At 38.7% G+C, this 20,667-nt stretch overlaps 1 long non-coding RNA gene across 3 annotated transcripts in view; it reads left to right on the forward strand.

Annotated features, from left to right (window-relative positions):
- Positions 1–20,667, forward strand: part of LOC134161897 (uncharacterized) — a 60,946-nt gene that overhangs the window by 18,870 nt on the left and 21,409 nt on the right. The window contains exon 4 of one of the 3 annotated variants that reach the window (XR_009964123.1): positions 63–8,256. The exons of 1 other annotated variant lie outside the window; for it this stretch is intronic. This is a non-coding gene — a long non-coding RNA (uncharacterized LOC134161897). Of the gene's footprint in view, positions 1–62; positions 8,257–11,879; positions 15,267–20,667 lie in introns of those variants that run through there. One more of the 3 variants, XR_009964124.1, reaches the window with a different exon arrangement.

The following is a 20,667-nucleotide window of genomic DNA, read 5'->3' on the forward strand; positions in this document are numbered from 1 at the left end:
ACAGAACTCACAACTTACATGTAGGTTTCTCAATAATTAAATTTCTTCACTCTTCCTCCTAGGTCTCTGGAAAAACATGAGATTTTTCCTATTTTTTCATGACTTAGAAGTATTGCCACTGCATAAAATATGGAGCATTCACATTTAAACCAGGAAGAATACTTAGCTTTCATTGGGTTGAAAGCTATTGTGGACCCCACAGTAGCCCCCAAAAAGGGAGAGAACACCAAAACAGAGCAGGAGAACCACTGTCATCAGCAGGAAGAAGTTGAAGACAACTGATCAGGATGCCTGGAGGAACTGATGAGGGTAAAAGCATTGGTGCCTAGGAGAGAAGAAAGCCTCCATCACAGAGGGCAAGAGTACAAAGCCCATGGGAAGGTACTATAAGGACTGAAGGAAGCCGCTGGCAGGAGCAGGAGCAGATCAGGAGCAGCCTGAGTGTCAGAGCAGCAGGTCGGGACAAGGACAAGGCAGTTCGTATGGCTGTGCCTCACCTACCAGCCTCAGAAAGTGAAGTGGTTGCTTACTCACCACTCAAATTATCCATTACTCCATGTTTTTTCAGCCTGAATGTGGGAATTGAGCCTTGCTATTTTAAATTAGAGACAGTTATATGAGCACCACAGACATAAAGTAAGAATTTCAGTGGCAATACTTCGGCATCCTGAGGTGATTCTTTGACTTGTACTTCAATATCACTCCAAGTGCTTGGTAATAAGGCAGGACTTAATTTCTGCATGAGTCAAATGCCATACTGGTGTAAATAGACACAGTCACACTCACTGCAGTATGATTTAGTGTATTTGTATCAGTGGAGGAATTTCCTTCCATTTAGTGAGACTTTAAGGAAAAGAATATACCAGAAGAAAATACAAATATTTCTTTTCTTATCCACCAGTTTCTAAACTTAAACTTACTTCCTCCTATGCTGTAGTATTTTAAAACCAGAACAAAGAGCCGATGAGAGTAAGCACAGCTATGTGCTAATTTATAACTGCTCAGAGTAAAAGGCAGCTCCAGCTGACAGTAGCTTCAAAAAAATTGTGCCTCCTGTAAATTAGGGTAAGGGAACTGATCACTGAAGGTAAACAGGTGATGAAATACTTCATTAGTACCTCATTTGTAATTTATGTCTGCTGAAGTAGTTGACAAAGAATCAAAACGTAAGTGGTAGATTTCTCAGAAGTGTAGCCTTTGAGGTCACTGAAGTGGATTAATTATAACCCAGTGTAAAGCACAGCCTGTCTCTGTGTCAATTACCAGTATTTGATAACTGAAATTATGTCAAGCTCTGTTCTTCTTCAAGATGCAGCCACACATTTTAAAATCATTATGACTGTAAGCATGAGCTTCACATAGCTAATGAGTTCAGCTCATTTATTAAAGTTCATTTTGACTTAGATAGCACTTGAGATTCAGAGGGGAGTGGGTGGCAAGGGATCCAGTACTGCAAAAATAAATGCCTTTCCTTTTCCCCTCTCCCAGTCTTGTGCGGGAGAAACAAAGTAAGTTCACTTTCCAAAGAATCGTTTAAATCTACTGTAGGAGAAAGACTTGAGGCAGTCAACTGCTATTAAATATGACCTGCTTCTAATGGCTATCAGAGTTCTAATTATTCAGCGAAAATACTGGGCTTAATGGATACCTCCTGTTCATATTCATAATAGCAAAAGGACTGATAACATATCTCTGCCACATTTTGGGATTTTCTTTCCCTTCTTCCTCCCTTTTTCACACTCTTCCCTGGAACTGCACAAGCATTGGGTAGGGTTAAATAGCATCTGTTCATATGTTATCAAAACCTACCACACACTCTTTGGTGAGTAACTCTATCTTCCATGCCTGTGCAATCTGCTGCCAGCACAGCAGGCAAGTAGTGCACACTCGCTGCATCCTGACCCACAGCAGCACTGCCTGCACACAGTAAGCAAACTTTGAAAGCAATGGCTTTGAGGTTGTCTTTTCTCATGCGAAAGCAAATAATAAACTGGTCACCACAACACCAGCTTTGCTGCATGTTTCATGTGCACTTTATTCTCAGCATACCTGCTGCACCAGGGCCCGTGAAATACCTGGTGATGCTGATTCCCACTTCTGGGAGAAATGTGGTCATGTCTGGGCTGTATGACCAAACAGAATGGCTCCAGCTTCAGCTGAGGTCAGACTTTGACCAGAGGCTAAGGAACAGTGTTTGGTCTAGTGAGATATTCTTTCACTATTCCCTGCTTTCACCTGAAGCATTTCAGTTGTAAATGTCTCCCGCTGAAGTAACTAGTAATGTATGATCCTGTTGCATAGGTAATTCCTAATTCTTTTTGCTCTAGATAAATGATATATATTCTGGGGTCAGACAGTGTTTTGAGTGGAATCTCACATTCATCATGGCTGTGACTTTATACGGAGACATATTCCAGTATTCATCAGCAATCTTTTAAAGAAAGCAACAAGTTAGCTCTTTGAGGTGGACATAGTATAATCAGAAGATTTTCTTCTAAAGAATAAATTTCTTTTTAAGACTAACAACATGTGGTACTAATGTTTAAAGTATGAATTTTAGTTTGTCAGTGCAACTCATCATTACTTATTATACATTGTGAAATCATTTTAAGATTCTTTGTGCATCTTTAAGCCAAAAAAATATCTGACAACCACCCGAGACCTCTACTATGGTATCCAGAGTAAGTATACAGCTGTGACTTAAACCATAGATATTTAACCTGAACCTAGTGAAAATAATTGAGGAAAAGATTTATTTGTGTCTCTGATCTAATAATACTCTATTCTCCAGCGGAATCAATCATGCCAATTTGCATCGGATTGCAGTTCATATCTTTAGTAACAGGATAATATGGTTGTTAGTTTTAGAAGTACCTAAATGGATTAGGTATGTGGAGAGAGACTGAGTGAAATATTCACCACAGGGTGGCTTTCTGGCCCTGCAGAAATCAGCAGAAGTTACAGCATCTACGACAATACATATGGGATTTCAAATCTCTTATTTTAGCCTCCACTGTCTCAGGGAAAATATTTTACTGGATAAACAGCCAAAATATTGAAACAATCCCTTCCTAAATATTTTGCAGCAATAAGACACTGATTTCTCCATGGCATAAATCAAACTGTTACACTTTAAAACATTCATTTCAATATAAGTAAATAAAAATATGCTACAGATTGGAAATGAGGGAAGATAACTTGTATGAAAGGTATTACAAGCTAAGTCTAGACTTACCTGCTGGGAGAAATGATGGCTTCTGTCCAGTCCACACCTCCAGTTTTCTTTTCTGTGAAAATCAAATTGCGAGAAGGTAGGAGGGAAGAAGGAGGGACAGCTGGTGCATGCCTGTGTTTTGTCCCAGTAGGGAGCTGGGATGTGAGAATATGCAACTGGAAAATGGAAAATTCTCCCCCCATCCCTCATCAAGATACAACTAAGTGCCCGCAGTGACCAAGGAAATGGCTTTTTTTTTTTTCCTTAGGAATTCAAAAGTGTTTCCATTTTTTCCACTCATTTGGTTAAATGCATCTTTATAGACTCAGACTTTTTCAAAAAGCTGGGCAATAGATGGGTTTATTTCCTTGTGTGCCACTTTAATGGTACTGTATTTGAGATGGGCTTAGTAACTCTGATGACTCAAAGTCAGGCTTTTACAAAGGTACAGGAACAGATTTGCAAACTCCTTGTGTTTCTGTAAGAGCTCCTACATGCCACCAGACTAATGGACATATTGCAAAACCAACTCCCACTGCCTCCCAGTTCCAATTCTGCCACCTGATCTTCGAGTTTCAATAAAATATCAGTGCCAGAAGTTCCGAGGACTTGCAAAAAAGGTTTCATGCTGAAACCTCAACTAGGCATCAGTCAAGAAACACAGACAGAACAAACTGATTTTTCTAGGCTGCTGCTCATGCTTTCTGTCCCTTTTAGCAGACATTTATCCATGGCTGGTAGGAATTTGTGTACGTCTAGAAAAGGTGTGCGGCTGCACCCGCCTGGGGAGGGGTGTGACAGCTGGCCCCGTGAGATGGGTCAGGCAGAAGCAGATGGCCCTGAGCGACATGGCTGGCGTGGAGACAGATGGCAACACGGGACAGCTCGGGAAGGGGGACATATGGCAACATGGGATTGGCAGGAGCACAAGTCCTTACACTGGGCCCAATTACGGGCCTGGTGGGTCTGGATTTGCCTGGGAGAAGGTAAAAGGGCTTTTATGTTTCTCCATCCCTCCTCAGACCTGGGCAGGGATGCCATGGACCACAGGATGTGACCATGGCTGTGTGCTGTACAGTCTGGACAGGGATGTCAGCCACTGCAGACTGCTGAGCCTTTCTAAATATTTTTTCTGTTGTAGTTTCAGCATCTAACAAGTTTTCAACATTCTTACGCACACTTATATGTTTTGATTTACATCAGCACATGGTTCATCAGATAAAAGGCAACATGTGCACCACTGAGATTTAATGGGCTGATTTGGCATGCTGTTGTGTCCTTTGAGACGTGTAAGACAAATGAATTTGCCTGTTCATCATCTTAGAGAGCTGCCATATAATAAGTATCAAAAATACTTAAAACACAGAAAAAAACAGAAAAACATGTAACACTGTAACATATCCATTTTATATTCGCCCTCCCATTTTCCCTAGTCTTGGGGTGATAAAGACACTAACTGAGAAATTTGCTTCAGTTCTGAAGGAGCTTTTTAGGCATAAATACTTTTTCACCGCTAACCACTAACTACCACATTGCACATCTAGGGCATAATTAAGAAGAATAATAAATTAGGAGTTGGATGTCTTCCCATATTATTTTGAATATAGGAGGCAAAATTAGAAAGCCTTACACGCTGAACATTATGGAATATATGAACCTAATATTTGTCAGTATGCCTCCTGTATTTCTTTGCATTTAATATAAGTTGTCCACCCAGAAATGACACCTTTTGTGCATATTTTAAATATATGCAGGGGAAGTAATTTGGTTTGGTCACATTAAGCTGCTGCAGGACTCAATAAATAGCACATACAGCACATCCTGCTTCCCTGGTGAGAGCAGGATGAGATTTTTTATGGACAACATTAAGTATATTGAGTAAATTGCATTCACCATATTACACTGTACTGTATATAACTATTGCTATTCCTTTTTCACTTTTTCAGCACACTTCATCATTGCTTTCATCACCTCTTTTATTGAATACAGTGTTAACAGAGCAACATCCATTACAGAGGTATAGGAATTAATTAACCTGAAGCAGTTCTGATCTCTGGATAGTGAATATAACAGATTTGGTGTTCCATGTCACTGAGGCCAATTTCCTGCCCATGGAAAAGAGAGCATGCAATCACAGAATACTATAGATTGAAGCTCTTGTTAATAGGATTAATTTTCTTTTTCTGGGAGGAGGGGAAGGAAGGGGTGAAAAAGTTAAAAATTATTCTCTAGGTTTTGGAAGGGATTTCATTTATTCTAAAAGAGACTGCTCTAAATTGTGAAATACCTGTACAGATGTGGATCTGGACTGCTCCAAAACCACAGACATGTTCAGAAATGGGTTTTTGTGGTCCTATCTTATTTAGATACAGAATCAATGTCAAGATGGAGATTTGTACTTTGAAATCCTTCTGAGCCAGATTGACTGATACCTGCTACTTCCTTTTACTTTTTGCAAAAGGGGACTTTCACAGTTCCTATAAGGGAATTATTTTAGCCATTCAAGAAATACAAAAGTTTTTATAATGCTTTTTTTTTTTTTGCTGAGTATATTTACGTATTTAAGTCTTTCATCCTTGAAAGACTAGAAGTCTTGCTGCATGTGCTTTTCATACCTGTATGACAAATATGGCTGGGTTTGCTGGTAATAAAAATGCGCAGAGGACTTTCTGTATCTATTGATCAATAGCATGTTTTTATCTGATACTGAATATTATCTCTGAGATTGCATATATCTTTATGAGTACTTGTCAGGCTAGTATACAAACACCAAAAGGTCAAAGTCACAACTGATGTATGTTGGGATAGTGGCACTCAAATAGATGGAGCTATGACAATTGATAACCACTGATGACTAGACTGAATATTCAAGTTTGACAATTATTTTGTCTAATACAATTTCTTTAAAAAATCAGATTTATTTAAAAGGGTCCATTCTTATTGCCTACGTTTCCCATAGGTTTTAATTAAGGTCTCTTCAGACTCAGAATATGGTGTTTCTTTTCCTTTTATGCATGAATGCTTTCCTATATTTTGTTAAGGTTGTCCTTGTATTTCATAGCTGTGAAATGTCACTTAGTTTCACTGTCTTACTTGTTACAAATATATGTATTCTGCTCCATATGAATGACCTTTGGATGATACCAAGATACTACAGAGCTTATAAGCTTGCAATCCCTCCACAGAAACATCCTTAATAATTTTCCTGTGGAAAGAGATCTTCCCCACCTGCAATTTTGACATGATGTTTTTTGCCTCAGGAGAATGGGAAAGAAAATCCACAATTTATTTTAGTAGTTTGAGGCAACATTCTGTCCACTGCATTCAAAAGGCCCAAGATCCACAAAATATAAGAATGAAAATAAGTGTTTTCATAAGCAAAGCACCATGGTTAGTCACAATGCTTCCAATTTGCGACATCCCAGAAAGATGAATGACCTTGCTTATATTTGTTATTTTAGTTTTTCTAAGGGATGTATGATCAATGAGATTTTCCAAATGTATTCATGAATAATAATGTAATTTTAATGATATTGCATCTTTGCATACAGCAGATGATTATAAAGAATGCCAATGGGGACTGATAACTAGGTACTGTAATTGAAATCATGTCTATAAGAAATACTATAGCATGGCTTTGCGCATTTCAGGACTACCCAGAAACCAATATCTCTCCTGAAAATGGTAGACTGCCTACAGCTATCATTCCAGCTATTTCTGAGTAATGGTAATAGCTCTGGAATGACATCTGACTTGAAGCAGTCAGGTATTAAAATACCAGACAAGCACGGCTGCCTGTACCTGACTGCACTACAGGAGCAGTGATCTGTGGCAAAGTGCCATAGTATTATGTCCCTTTAAGAGGTACCCTCTGTGAAAGGCAAAAGTTCAAGAAGTTCAAGTAGGCTCAGTACTGGTAAGATCTGTTCTCTTATATCCAGCTTTTGTAAAGGGAGTTCTGTAGGTTTTTTAACTCTTCTTTTAGCAGTTGCACAAATAACGGTAGAATACTAGAAAAAGCAATGTAAATAAAAAAAAAACAAATTCTATTTCGAAAACCTGAAAAGTAAATATGAACTTTCCTAAACCCTAATGTAATGTATTTTTTACATTAGAAGAAATATATAATGTATATTAAGCTGAAGGGTAATGGTGAAAATCCCACCAATGTTGTTTCAGTCAGTTTGTTCTGGTTTCTCTGGCTGTCCTGTATAACTGCTAAGCTTCTTTCTGGTCCTTTTTTTTGTTGTTTTTTTTTTCCTTCTCTCTCTCTTTTTTTTTTCCCCGAAATAATAGCAATAACTTAGATGAAATTAAAGGTTCATATTCTTGGGCATCATCCACGAGCCTCAGGAATAGCTGATGAAATATCCTTGCATTTTAAACCAATTGTAGTTATCCAGTCAACACCATAATTGCACTCAGAATCCCTTAGGCCCAATTTGAGTGTAAGGAAAAGCTACTGTGCTATTGTTAAACTTCTTGGGTTTAATTTTTTACCAGCCAATAATTACAAAACACAGGAAATGACATGGTAAATGATGGAACTATTTTGAAGTGCAAATTTATGAAGCAGCTGCAGCAAATAAAGTGGTAATTTAATTAGGTTTATGTCCTAAAGCTGAGGTGTAGTGAAGAACATTTCTGAGATACAAGCTAATTCAAATCTGCAATAGTAATCCCACATTTAGTAATTTCACTGCTATAGCTCAGTTAATTACAGCATATTAGCAAAATAATGAGATAATTAATCTTCAAATGCAGTTCTTGTCTACATGCATATTACAGAAGAATTTGACTTATCCTTTCTTTGTATGTTTTTCCAAGAACAAGTTATGACTAATTTAACCTAGAGAAACCCTTCTTCACCAAAATGCCTAGATTCTTTTATTTTCCAAACCTATCAGGTTTCGGACAACTCGTTTGAACAAGAAAATACTTTCCTAATACAATCTGTGAGAAGAATCTTAAAAATTATTCAATTCATTTTATTTGTCAATTAAAAACTATTGCATCGATTGCTTTTGCTTTTATAAGCAGAATATGCAGACTATTGTTGAGCCATTTAGTCTGTCCTACTCCAATTTCTAGTAGAGCGGTTTCTATTTTCACTTTGAAAACATGTGCTTTTAAAACCAGATATCTATTGGCACACTGCATGCAGTGTATTGTCTATAAAGTATAGTACCAGAAAATAATACCTTTTCAGAAATATTGATTGTCATAACTTTATATTGATTGTCATAACTTTATATTTTCCAGTGAATTATTTTTATTTTGTAAATATTACTATAAGTATTAATTTTCTATGTTGAGCCTTCTATTTTATGCACAGAACATTCAGCATCACCTTAAATATATACATACCTTTTGTTCTTGCTTGTATGCATACTCAGCTACAAAAGGCAACTGCTGTATGAGAAGTGTGCTGCAATGTTTTCATCCAAAATTCTCTGCATTTTTTGAGGTTCTATCCATTGCAATATTTGCATTTCCCATTTGATTCATCATCTTACTCACTTTCCTTGCAAGTCTATTGGTTTGCTTCAACTGCTTTTATGACAGCCATGGACTATTTTGAGTTTTCAATATTTAATGCTTCCTGTTACTTTTATCATTGGTATAATTGAACCAGCTTTTCACATTCTGCTCTTACTTCCACAGGCTGTTTCACTGGGACCATAACCCATGAGCCTCAGGAGCAGATGATGAAATAGACTTGCATTTTTAACCAATTGTACTAATCCAGTCAACACCATAATTGCACCGAGAATCCCCTAGGTCTAATTTGAGTGTAAGGAAATGATGAGTAGGGTTTTGCATGCTGGGCACATAGCCACAAATATCACATTTAAATGCATTATTTTTAGTGTCACAAAGGCTAACGTATTAAGTAACTGCATTAAACCAGATTTTATCCTCCCATGGTAGGTGAGAAAATACATAATACTGGCAAAACAAAAGAGGAGGGAAAACACCTCCTGGGAAAGAGCAAGACTTCATATCTGTTGCTCCATCTTCCACATTTGGTCAATTCCACTTTGAGGAGCTGATGAGATCTGCGGGTCCTAAAACTGGTGGCCCAAATTCAACAGACGTGAAACTATGCACTTCCTCTCTAATAATAGGCAATGGCATAAAGATCATGTGGCTTTAAATCATTTTACCTAAACAAGAATTGCATAGTGTTTATCTCATGTAATTGTTGGCTTTGTAAAGTCAACTGGAGAGCTGGTATCTGTAGAAAAGGACTAGTCCAAACAATGCAGATGTTTGTATTCAAATTGTACTTTACTGGAAAACTTGGAGGATGATAAAACCCCCTATATCCCTCTTAAATATTCCTGTCTCACAATGCAAAAAGATGTGAACAAATGTATACATATATTTTAAGATGAGGGACGAAATAATAAAGTAATAATGTTGACTGTTTTTTTTCACTGTACCCTTGTGGCCTGTGTCATATCAGGCCTGGGTGGATCCAATACTCTGTAGATACCACCATATCTGTAGTCCCCTCTTTGCTGAAAAAGCTACACAGGTTTAGGCTCCGGGCATGACTCAGTGCAGAGAAGCAATCCAGAGGCTTCATTCAGTTAAACATACCAATTTTTAGACATTTACAGTGTTGTTTTTCTTTTTTCCTGTGTGTTTGTTTGTTATGATTTTGAGCTCCAATGGCTTTTTTTTTTCTAAGCTTCACCTTTAAACTGGAATTCCCGAGTTTTTACTTGATTGTGACCATGTTTCATGATGGACAGAAAAGCGTCTCCTGTTCTTTTCTGACTGTAGATGGCAATTTTTGTTCTGAAGTGCTAACCTCAGTAGTGAAAAATGTGAACCACAATAAGAGGAAGATGACCAGAGCAAGAGAAGCTGCCATGAGCCTCTTTAGACTGAGGAAGCATGCACAAGGCATTTTAACTAGGGAACAACAGAAAAAAAATAGGTTCCCTCCAGTTTGTTCACTTAACTGAAGTGTGTCGTGATAGCCCCAGTACAAAAAACAGGTCCCTCCACAGTCCCCGTCTTCTGCCCAATGCCAGCTGCTGGGTATAGGCAGAGGGAGCACAGGACTGCCTCAGCAAGCCTGCTAATCTTGCAGGAGGCTCAATTAGGGAAAGCTATAAGATATGGTTGCCTTCATATGTCAAGCTTTTTCCATGAAGACATTTCATTGAAGCTAAGAATGGGAAACAATAGTTGGAATTTCAAATTTCCACCACCCCTACTGTTAAAAATCTTCTGATCAGCTTCACACCCTTGCCTTGCCCACGCAGACCTATAGATTGATGGGGAAAGGCAGCCTTTTGAGGACTCCTTGTCTTAGTTTACAGTTTAGAAATTGCAGTGTGGGTTGTGGGAAGAGCCAGCTCATGTCACTGTGATGGGCTGAGGCAGAGTACAAGAAGATCTAATTTGTCACTTGTCTAAGGCTTAGTGGTTGATCTTGGTTAAGTGAAAGCACTTAAGTTCAACAGTGGAGTATTTTAACCCAAAGCCTAAAATTAGTTCCCAGGGAAGAGCACTTCTTTGTTTTTCTTTTACTTAAATGCTATGGAGTTGAAAATTTTTTTTCAGTAATTTTGTTTCACTCAGAGACTGGCACCAGACACAACTGAGGAGTATTGCCTGGGGGATGGCACTAATACAGGGCACTGGCTGAGAGATTTATAACAATTCCACCTTTCCATCACCTTTCCCCATAAAGTCAACAGACATATGAATCTCCTTTGCCCTCCCAGTGATAAAGCCACCATGTAGCAGAAACTGTTATTGTTATGTTTGTTGGCCAGAGGTGCGCTAGTTAGATGGGTAATGTTTGGTGACTCCCTTCAGCATGATGATTCCTCAGGAGGAATTCATAATTTGACTCATTAACCCCACAGTCCTCAGGCAGGTGTCAAATCGTTGTAACTGAATGGCAGTTTAAAATTATATGCTGGTTTTATGCAAAATTACTCGATTTCATAATACCTCATATCCTATTAATACTGGAACTGCATTTTCAATATAATCCCCTTATTATGCAAAGCGATTTTAGTAACAAGAAATACTTAATGTCATTTTTCTTCAATACTGTGCACCATATTCATTATTAAATTTCCCTTAGAGATATTTAATCTAATATTTTAAATATTTGTGGAGAAAGCTAGTCCATGACTAAGACATTAAAATCTTTCATCTGGTTTCCATTTCAAAGATGAGGAGGGTCTCTAATCTGGTTTACACTAACTGTCCTGGACTCTTGCTCTTGGTCACTGAGGCAGCCAAGTAGCAACATTAATAGAGAAAAATGTCTTATTAGAAAAGTGTTTACAAGAACTGTAAGGTTGTGTCCCTTAAATACATCCTTCCTCTCCAGAAGGTACTTCTCAAAAATCCTTCCTGTTTTGCAGGTCTTTACACTCTGGGATGATTCTAAATTCTTTCCTCGCCATTGCACCAGGCATCCAATCTTCACCCATTTCTCTTTTTTCTTTTTACTTCATGGAGTTTTCTACCCGAACTTAGACTCTTGTTCTCTTGAAATTGCCAGCCCACAGGCAAAAGACATGATTTGTAGAAGAGAAACAAGCTTCAACTTTTATGGCCACACTTGAGATTTATTTTGGAGGGACAGTTAGAAAATGTACCCTACATAGATTTTTGTGTTTTCCCACAGATACATGAACTGAGCACAGCTGCTGAAATGATTCAGCCCCTAATGGTATCTCCACCTCCATGGTGTGCTCTGCAGAATAACTGACCTTGATAAGAAGAAATAAAAGACTCCGCATGCAAAATCAAGGTGTTGGTATGATGACAGAGACATAGACTCTTTAACACAAGGCAGTGTATTTCCTTGGTAAAATATATAACAAAACAAAGTTAATGACCCCTTGTAGTGATTTCTGGTATTTCTAAAGACAGAGCGCTTCATAGACTAAACTTGATCTCAGGGTGCCTACTTCTGTCTCCCTTCACACAGCTTTCAGCTCTCTGTACCTCCATTTCTCCATTTGTAAACCGTAAACAAGAATTCATTATCCTTTAAAAACAATCTGAAAACTGTTGTTGCCACTATTATTAATTATAGTAAATGGACACAATAGTACATGTTAGGAGAAAAAATGTACAGAACTCTGTACAAAAATTATGTAGTAACACAAGCAGAAGCAGACAACACAAACCAAGGTAAGCAATCAAACATAGAGATGTAATGCAGGATTATACTTAGTCTGCCTCATGGTGTAGTTGGATTTTATCTTAGAAGCAACCTTTCTTCAAAAATGAAAGCCTTTTTAGTCACAGTTTGAGTAAGGATTGATTTTCATTCTATACATTGATTTTTCAGGGAGGCTGGGAGTGGAAATCTGATACCAATGAGATTACAGTGAGTTGTTTTCTCTCTAGGGTGAGGCAGCAATTCAGCAAGTATTTAAGTGTGTAGCTAATTTTAAGCATTTAAAAGGTCCCAATTAAATTTCCTGCAGAAATCTTCCAGAACACAAAGCTATCGAGGCCAAATGCTATCAAGCTCTATCGTCCAACCCCATTTTCCTTTGTTTTTCATTAACTTTCAGCAACAGCTTTTTACTTCTATGTGTGGAAAGTTAATTTTAAGCTGTCATACTAGCAGGCAGGTTCAGCAGAAGACCATGATCAATCCTAAAAGCATTATATTTCACATGATCATTTTTTAATGGAGACAAAAACATTCCCCAAAACTTCCTTCAAGTATGCTGGCACAAAGGATATTAAATTATATAGGAAGCTACATTATGCAGTAGAACTGTATCACTTTCAGCAGATGACTTCCTGCAAGTGTGGCCATGGAAAGTCCTGTGCATATTTTTTCCAAGCATATGCTTTGGCAAGACTTGTGTAATCCAGGAAACAAAAGGTTATTATTGTGTTTGAGGTTTTTTTTCCATCTTTTAGTTTTTCTCAAAAGATTCAAGGTCCTAGTATGTTCTTCAAGTCTCTCTCCTTTTTCCCTTTGGCTACACTAGTTACTCTTTCCCCACTCCCCAGTAATGTAAATATGTGACACTTGCTGGAAGTAAGCAAGAGTACATCATGATATATCTTGCATTAAACCCTCATGGACCTATGTGTCCCAGGGTGGATTTTCCAGCATAACCACTATCTCCTAGCACAGGACTCTGTGGACTCTGTGTATCAAACTCTATTGCATGATTTAGAGATGGCTTAAGAGAGTTTACACATTAAATAACAAGTGCTATAAGCACTAAAGATGCTTGGACAGCAGCTGCCTAATGGGCCTGAAACCCTGATCCAGTCAATAACCACAATGTTCTCATTAAAACTTTTTTACTCTTCTCATAAAGAAATTTAATCACTTAAGCAGAGAAGAAAATGCCCTTCTAAATGAGAATTAGAGTGTGAAAACCTACTAAGCATGAGATTGGAGAATGTGGTCTTTACTCTCTTGCCCTGAAATGGGGAAGTCAAACACATTTAATATATGTACTGTTTCTAATCATGTTTCCACATTCACTCACTACTTGTGATGCTGGTACCCTAAGCTGCCTCACCAAGACACATTACAACCTGAGGGGGTCCCACAGAGGACAGGCAATGACAAATATGCTACAAAAAAATCCAAAAGCACCTCTTCAAACAAGGGTCTAGTCATGGCATGGGTTCTGTAGCAGAGCTCAAACCACTGCTCCTCAGCAAGGCGGCACAAATCTGCAATACTTCAGCCAGAGAAATATCTCATTGCATGGCAAGTGCAGAAGGATGCTCTCATGCATCTGGACCAAGCCACAGAGAAGATTTGATGCATGCTAAGGCCATGGCAAGAACATAGGCTGAAAGAGAACATTCTGAGGGACTAGTTTATTAATATTTAAATGGGATTCATCACTGCACAAAGATTTTCTTTGTTTAAAGTCTCCAAACATGTGGAGTATTGCAGTCTGGGAGTCACTAGAAAGGTGAATAATAATTTATCAGGTAAATGAGTACATTGGTGTATAAAGAAAGCTGATTGCAGTTGGAAAGGTGCCTCTGGATTTGGTTTTGCTTTCTATGATACAATAAGATTTGGGCTTGTGCTGTAGTTGGCTGCCTTGCCAATGGCTATTTTTACAGGGGGTTACTGTGGAAAGAAGCCAATTAGACATAAAAGAATATTTAAAAGTGAAAAAAAAGCTTTCAGTGGATGTGGGGAAAGGGTTCTCTTGAGAAAACATAGCACATGCTTAATCATTTGAGCCATATTCTTCCCTCAGGTAAGTGTAAAAATTGATTCTTTCCAGTGACTTTGAATGAATTACTCTGCTCTTAACTGGGGGCAGAATCAGGCCTATTTTGTTCATTGGATCTATTAAAAAAAAATGAAAAAATTACTTTATTGCCAAGCATGAGTCTGTGCTGGACTGCTTTCTATGTTGGCTTCATTTACGTAAGCAGCAAAAGTTATAATCCCTTTTTCTCTGTCCTGGTTTGTATATTTTTTAATTAAAGCATGAAAAACATAGGTATGCAAAATCTGGTGTGAGCATGTGGTGGCTGCTTTCAGTGCATGAAAACAACTTTTTTTTTCTGTCTTTATATACAGTGTTATTTCTGCTGTCTTCACTGTTAAACTTGTGTTTTGTTTTTTTTTTTTAATTTGGAGCTGGATTTATTTAATCAAGACTTTACAGCTGGAAAAGATTTTGAATTTCAGTGCAAGGTGGGACACATTCAATGTGGATTGCTTGCATGTGCATGCATACACACACAACACACATTAGCAACTAATAAAAGATATCTCTTTGGTTCATTTACACAGTGGACATCAGATTATGAAAGGTTAAACCATTAAACAAATGCTAATGCACTCTGATGCCTGGACCTTGTCCAATAGTACCTGTAGCAGCTGTCAACCTAATTAAGCCAGATGTGTGTTAAGTGTAAACGGACCTCCCAGGAGGAACAATAACAGATTTAAGGTCCTTAGGGGGCTCAGGGCACCAATGCATATAGTGTTTCTGAAGGAAACATCACCCCTACCTTGTGAGTTTTCTGCTCATTAGTACATCCTGATTGTACTCCTCTGGGGGAGAAGTCTCTCTTCCTTCCAGCTAAGGCCAACAAGAACGCTCATTTTCAATTGAACCTGGCAGACATGACATTTACTCAACACTCTAATCTCTATTTTTTTAACCTCCACTTTACTCTGTCTATAACATTTCTTACAAGTGACATTTATCGTATGCCAATTTTGCCAAAACCCTCTAAGTATATGTGCAGACCATAAACTGATAGAGAGGATCTTAATAAGCATTTTAATATTAACAATCAAGGGAAATCTATAGAGCAGGGACGTATTATGTAATTATGAGCATGCAGTGTGCAATAATATGTTACAATATAAAAGAAAAGCCTTTTACAGTGTGAAAATATTATGTGAAATTAACAAAAAACACTTTTCAAATTTAAAACCTGCTGAAACTTGCAGCTGAATTGTTTCTTGTGTGCTGTTAACTGCAATATGTCCAGGAGAAAGAGGCTAGAGAAGTAGACTTGCAGACCTTCACACCTGGTCAAGGAAAGACAAGTCTCTGAGAGTTCCTGTACATGTTCAGCTTAACACCTGCTTTCCCACTCACTTCACAGCCAAGCTATGGCACCTCTTTCCAAAGAAGCAGAACTCATAAAGCTGCAGCACAGAATAAAATGGAGTATGGTTGCACTGGACCAGATCATCTATGATGAAAAGATGTCCTCCATGGATTTCCTGGGAGGTCTGTCCACCTACACTGTCTTTGGATGTAGCCCCAAGTTCTCCTGAAGTCACCTGTGATGATCTAATGAATATGTATGGTGCCATGTTGCCTTAAACAAACTTTTAGCTGAAAATGTGCAATCATGTAATAGTTTTGTTTTTCCTGGCACTCAGCATTCACTGTCTATTCAGGCATTAAATTTTCTTGCAGCTGTACTAAAATAAAGTATGTACGGGTTGGGACCCTAAGATTCTAAGTGTATATTAATGCCATATTCATAACAGATTACATTTTTTAATGAGTTTTCCTGTGAGATCTCTTTCTGTGAAACCAGAATATTATCCTTGTTATAACTAAGCACATTGGTATTGTGTTGGGATATAAATTGTTGAGCAGCCTTCCTATCCAGTGCTACAAAAGCCAAGAGGGCATGGAAGATCTTTGAAGACAGCAGGTTTCCCCTGTTCCATCATTACTGAGCAGTGCTAAATGCACTGTTTATTTGTGACCTTAATACCACATTTCCTTGGCTTACTGATAATAGGGTGGCCAAATGAATATGTCCCTAATGCTGGGAGGTAATTATTTATGGTCTGCCGAATCTCTACATTTTCAGTTCTGCAGTTCCAGTGCAAGGATGCAGATTTTGGGACCCAAGCTCCATGAGCTGCAGCTGCTGTTGGCCAGGACCCAAGACTCATTCTCCAGCAAGTGCCAAGCTTCTAAGTCAGGCTCTCACTTGCACCACTTCTGAACCAGCTCCTTTTGAGCTTTTCTGCAGTGCCAGGCCAAATAGGGGACTTACATAGTACTTTATACACTATATTAATATGATATATATTGATGATGGCTTGGCTTCGCAAGCAAAGATTTGGGAAGGGCTTTAACCACCCTTACTACAAGGACGATGACCAAGGGCATGTGCGATATGCAAATCTGGTTTGAAAAAAAAAAAGGGTTCTTAGGCAATCGGGAAGTGTCCGACCAGGACTGTCAACTCCTGAGCAATCTCGAGCTACCCATGCGCTGGTCCGCCCGCATGCAAGGTTGGATCTGCAGCTTCCCATGCACCTTTTCACCTACCGTTTCGACCCTCGCCTGTCCATACAGACAAGTGAGAGTGAGCCCTTCCAGCCTGCGCAGTGGATTTTTTAGGTGAGGCGTAGCTTGTGCAGAACTGGCCCCACCCTTTACACCTGAGGTTTAACTGCCACGGCCTAGCTAGCTAGGACGGTGACAGCAAAGTCCACAGGTAGTAGGTTTTGTAAGTGTCCTTCTCCTAGATGGAAGACCTTACAAGGCTAGACGAGCTCCATCTGCCAAGGTTTGAAGATAGGAGCTTTCCTTCTCCTATGAAGAAGGCCTGTCTTCACTAACGAAGATTCGGGAAGACCTTCACCCATGCATTCTGAACAAGACTGTCATCTCCTGGGTCAGTCACAAGCAACCGATGACGCAGTAGCACAACATCAAGTGTCTAGGCGGGATTCTTAGAGGCATTCAGTCATAAGCCTGCAGATGGTAGCCTCACTCCAGTGGCTCCTCAGCAAAGCGCAAGCACCAGGGGTAGATAATCTATATATATGTGTAGCATACACACATATATATAAAAATATACACACACATGTAATACCTTGCGGAACACATAAATTACTGAGGTATTGCCAGGATGGGTATTGGTATGATTGCTTCTCTGTGGTCAAGCACAAAAGGTAATTCTGCTGAGTTGTCTGTACTGCAGAGCCCTGTAGCACTTCAAAATCCCAGCTTGTTCCTAGCTTCCATGGGGATGTCTATTACAATATCCCACTGTGTCATGTAAAATGGAGAGGAAACCTATCTGGGTATTCATCTGAATAATTACAGTGCAGAAATCTAAATCTGAAACAGTCTTCCTAGACATCTTGTACCATGACTGGAGTAATTGCGGCACCTTGCATCCTAATGCAGAGAACTAAAATAGATCAGAGGGACAGCTCTCTCACAGTGCCTGCTTCTCCACATTAGCTGCAGATGTAGCCTTGTCTAACTGTTCAGCCCTTCTTCTGTATGGTAGGTGTCTGAGGTTACAGGAGAGGAGTTTCACTTACAGTTTCTGGAATGAAATAACTTTGGTAGACGTGAGCTAGATGCAAAGTCATTCAGCCCTGTTGGAAATAGGTCAGTTCCAGTAAAGCACAGAACAACAGCTCTAAGCAATTAAAGAGCTGCAAGGTCAAACCCTTTGGTGCCTTTGGAGTCTAGTGAATACAAGGATGGGTAATAGCTGAGCATGACATGTTGGATTGCAGATTTGAACTTAGTTTGCCAAATCCCATGAAAGGAGATAGAAGTCTCTTTAGGCACCTAAAGCCTTTATTTAATGAGGCTCAGAGTCCTTTAGATACTGCTGGTGAAATGCTAATAAAGTCGCACATAATTGCAGCGTGCATGTAACAGAGTTTAGTCTCTAAGCACTATATTTCAATATTGTTTTCATGTTACAATTCATCAAAAATTTTTTTTGTACCATGACATGGAATATGTTACACAACTAAGTGACAAAATGAAGACTGTAGGTTTTCTGAGTCTGAGATGTTAAGTTGTAAACTGGAAAAAGTAATGACATTTATTTCAAGCATGTTTAATTCAGAAGAAGTAAGATGGTGTAATATAATTTCCAGTAACCTCATTTCTCTCCTGTGAAAAGGAGACTAATATCAGTGGAAATGCAGTGTATTTGGAAGGCTTTGAAACCAATTAATAACCTGCAGAATTTTTCATAAAAATCTGATTTCATTTGGGACAAAGTAGGAGCTGAAGTAATTTAATGATGTCAGATTAAAAAACTTTTCACAGGTAAGCATGCAATTCCATGAGAATCAGAATTAATGACTCCTGCTTTCCAATGGATCTGTTTATTGTGCCTATGAAGTGGCATACTGATTTAAGCTTTCCCTGCTTTTGGGGCTGGGGTTCCTCGACATAGGTATTTAGAAAGGAATCTGGGCTTGCAGCCTGGGTGAGATGTACAGTGCACTGCAGTATTTTAACTGCTCTGGACTGAAGCTACTGGGGGAACCATAGAAATGGTATCTGCCTTGCAGCTTTAACAGTGTGAGTGAATTCAACGAGATTATGGACATTTTAATTCTTCACAAATGTGTGGTGCGGTTTCACTGATCCATCTTAATTAACACCAATATAATTTTTCCAAGGTTACTACTTAAAAGGGAAAAAAGATGTAGAGGGTATAAAAATTAGTAGAAGACCGTCTGCAATCTTCTGGTTAAGTGGCTTTAATGTTAATTAAGAAATATTGAGTATCCTCTAAGTTGCAGGTTCAGAACTGATTTAATCTTTCAACTAGAAGAAAGATAAACTGAGATCCTTTCAATATATTGTCTCACTTTTTTTCAGATATATTAGCTACGTTCAATTTTGTAGAGCTTCAGTTTAGCACACAATGTTTTTTTCTAACAACTGAGTTTTACAAGGTTGCAAGGTAGATGTGTTGTCACTGGACATATTTTCTCCTTCCACTTCTGTCCTGCACTCTGCAAAATGGTTGTGGGCAGTAGCCCACTGCTCCAAAACCCACTGCAGCTCTCTGCACTTTTTCATACAATATTAGAAAATGAGTGAAGATGAAAAGCACCACCATAAATGCATACAAAAGCATTTAATTTCTTGCATTAGCTGTTCTGAACAAAACAACAGCTCATTTACTTACCTGTATCCCTCAGCAAGAATTTTATCTTTAGGATTATACATAATACTGCTGTTGCAGTGAGGTAATATTAGCTTTTGTACACTGGGCAAGTGACAGAAGGAGCGTATGAGCATATCTAAAGAACTCTGACTGCTTTTCTAAAATATTTTCAGATTTAACATTCCTGTAAAAAAGCTCATAAGTTTTAAGCTCCTGAAAAAACAGTTTAGCCATGTAACTTTTGATAAATATTTAGCCTCACCTACTGCTTCCTCTCATTCATTAGCTGATCTTTTTTGTAAGGGTTTTATTTTTCAATGATCCATACATCTGTGGGTGGGAGGGATAAGCACATCAACTCTGAAAGACAATGCCCAGCCTCTTGAAACCTGTCCTTTCTCTCTTTGATCAAAAGATACAAGGAAAAAAACACGAAGACAAAAGAAGTTATTAACAACTTGATTTCGTTGATGCGGGACTAGTCATATAACTGGATCACATATGCAGGGAAAATATTTTTTTCTAAGTGTCAAATGCAAGGATTAAGTTACAACTGCAGCCCAGTTGTTGCTTTATGAAATGCAGCTGTTTTCTGTCATTTGATAGCTAAAGCCAATCACGGAATTAAATACTGAGAAATATTTTTTGTTACTTTTTGCTTTTAATCTCACATTGGCAGTGCTGCTGTGCTTATCTGAGGCCCTTCCACCATGGTCATATACATTCTGTCGGTCATTTGATTCCCTCCTAGCCACCATCTTTGTCCTACTTCCCTTTTCTCTCCTCATGCTTTCCCATCCTTCCCTCTCTGTTCCCATAGTCTCTTTGATCACCTGTGTTTCCTGCCAATCATCTCCTGCCTCTCTTCTTTTTCCTGGGTCATTTTTATTTCTCACTCCATTTCTGCTTTTCCTAATTTTCCTTCCAGTAATCAGCCACCCAGCCCTGAACAAGCTTTCAAACTCATCCTCTTGCATCTCCTTTCCTCTCCTGCCCTAGCCGTCCCTTTGGCCACCACAGAAAATTCATGCTCACTC

This window comes from Pezoporus occidentalis, unplaced genomic scaffold (genome assembly GCF_034315485.1).
Source record: "Pezoporus occidentalis ecotype Australia unplaced genomic scaffold, CSIRO_AGI_Poc_V1 ctg18, whole genome shotgun sequence".
Taxonomy (NCBI): Eukaryota; Metazoa; Chordata; class Aves; order Psittaciformes; family Psittacidae; genus Pezoporus; species Pezoporus occidentalis.